This window comes from Ursus americanus, chromosome 4, assembly GCF_024610735.1.
Source record: "Ursus americanus isolate L20-20 chromosome 4, mUrsAme1.1.p, whole genome shotgun sequence".
In the NCBI taxonomy this organism is placed as follows: domain Eukaryota; kingdom Metazoa; phylum Chordata; class Mammalia; order Carnivora; family Ursidae; genus Ursus; species Ursus americanus.
In genome coordinates, this window is record NC_142130.1 from 83,281,656 (window position 1) to 83,284,152 (window position 2,497).

Sequence of the window (2,497 nt, forward strand, 5' to 3'; positions counted from 1 at the left end):
GTCCACCAACTACATTTCTTCCACACTCAAAGTTACTTCACTACTTCCCAAGACCCTACAGAGCTTTCATTTCCTTATAACATCAGGCTGAGGCTCATGTTTGTAATCTCAATCTAAATCAAGACAAGGTACAACTGAGATTTCTCAAGAATGATTGCATTTGATGCACAAGACAAGATATCTTCCCCCACCACACCCAACACACAATGGTAGGAGGGTTAAGGATAATACAAAATTATCACTGCCTCGGAATTGTTAGGCCTATCAGAATAATTGCAGTAAGTGTAGAGTACTTTAGTTATTCCTCTGTATGCAAATTTTAATGATTACATTTTAATGTAACAGATTTTAATATATAATTTTACATATTTTATACCTGTAATTGATAACCATGTCATTAGCTTATTATCAATGAGATCTTATTTCACATTAGTGAAGAAAGATATTCTCAAATAGATTTAATTTCCCAGACACAAGACGATGAAGCACACAAGTTAGATGATCAAATATTTAGAGACATTGCCAATAGAATAAATGATATTACAGTAGATGAGGGAAAGATGAAAACTTGCTGAAGCTTGAATCATGTCCTCTAGGTAACAAAACAGTAATGACTAATTGCCACTGGATATTGGAACTTATAGGTGCCAGTTTATTTTACTGGAAATACAAGGGGGGGAAAATAAAACTATTAATCTCAGACACACTATCCCATAAAATTGAGAGCAAATTCCTCTGATCTGAAATATTATAACTATCACAAAGCATCTCAAAAAAATAATAAGTAGTGATATGGGAGGTGAGAAGATTGGTAGTTATCTGCACAACACAACACCTTTGGCAGAAAAATGTTCTAATCTGGAAATTGATAACACAAAACCTAAATATTACAACTTCAAATAGGAAATAAAGAAATATGTTTCACCAATTTTTATCTCCACAAATTGTGAATATTGTGATTCTGTGGATTAGGTCAAATCTTTTTTTTTTTTTTTTTTTTTTCTGGTCAAGTTGTAGAAGTGCTTTGAAAATACAAGAAATGAAGATAACACAACATACCCTAGAGCTTGAAGACTTTGGAGTCAGGTGTTTGAATGAAACCAAGCTCATCTCTAAGTTGATCCACAGTCTGGAGTCAATTAATGTTGATTCTGAATTTTAAAGCTAGAATGTTATTAGAAAATTCCATTTGAGGATACCAGTACTTTAGTCGCTGGTCCAATTCCAGCATTCTATATTACTTGCAACATCTCTCAGAAACTTAAATATAACTGTCTCAGGGTGGTATTTATTCCACTGAATTGCTCCATGTGTTCCAATGCTGATTCTAATATCAGAGTTCCCAAGAAATGGATAGGAATTCCTGGGAATAAGGTGTGCTCCTAAAAGTTTAGTAGAGGTTTCTTCCTGGTATTCCCCTGGCAAAAGGAGGTAGAAGAGGGGATTCCCCCCGACCTCAGTATTACGGGAATTTCTACTATCTTCTCCCACAAGCACAGGGAAATAAGAAACTCCTAACAGTAATTCAGAGTAGTTATGACTAACAAGAACATAAAAACCCCTTGATTAAAAAAAAAAAAAAAGTATTTCCCTTCAGCTGCACATAAAGTTGAAACGATATGGAGATTAGTGAGGCCCATGGGCAAGTATGACATGCAAATTTGTGAAGCGTTCCATATTAAAAAAGAAAAAAAGGACATAATGTCTTCATGTGACCTAGTAGTATTGAGGACAAAACACGTTTTTTTAAATGACATGGGAAAAAATGACTTGGATACATGTACTTGCATATTATCTACCTATATAATCTTATACTTCCAGAGAACAGAGACTGATTTGTTCTCTTTTCTTTCCAGAAATATTAATGGCATCTTCACATGTACTAAGGGTTAGGCAACTAAGGTATTCCTGAAAAGAAATTGTCTAAATGAAATTACAGTAAATAGATTATTTGTTAAAAACACTAGGGCAACTTATAATAAATTAGTTTGTAAAGTGGATGATTCAGCTCTAACACGACTACTTGTTAAGTTGGTATTAAGCTTTTATCTTATATTTACTTGTGATATAACAGTCTCTGAGAAAGATAGATACACAGACAGAGAGATGTCATTAAATAACACAATTATTTCAAATAAAAGAAAATCCCACACTTGATATATTAGCTAGAAGATTTTACCATCTAATAAGAGGCCATTTTTGGATATTGCGTATTTTTGAAGCAAAATTATCTGAGTGATAGCTATGCTTTTAAAATGATTGCTTGTATTACATAAAAACTAGAGATAATAAAGTGTCAAGTAATTAATGAAATGTTTTCCAAAATGTGCTTTACTGATAACAAGCACACCCTAAATATACAGTGTTGTAGCTTATTAAATGATCATTTGTATACAAACACACTGAAGAAAAGTTTTTTGAGACAATCTCAAACAAATTCCAAAGAAGCAATATTTACATACGATGGTTCAGGGAAGAGATAATAACAAAAATGATC

At 32.8% G+C, this 2,497-nt stretch overlaps 1 pseudogene; it reads left to right on the forward strand.

The window, feature by feature from the left end:
* The first annotated feature begins 1,583 nt into the window (after window positions 1-1,583).
* Window positions 1,584-1,683, forward strand: LOC148110281 (U6 spliceosomal RNA; annotated as a pseudogene).
* The last annotated feature ends 814 nt before the right edge of the window (window positions 1,684-2,497 follow it).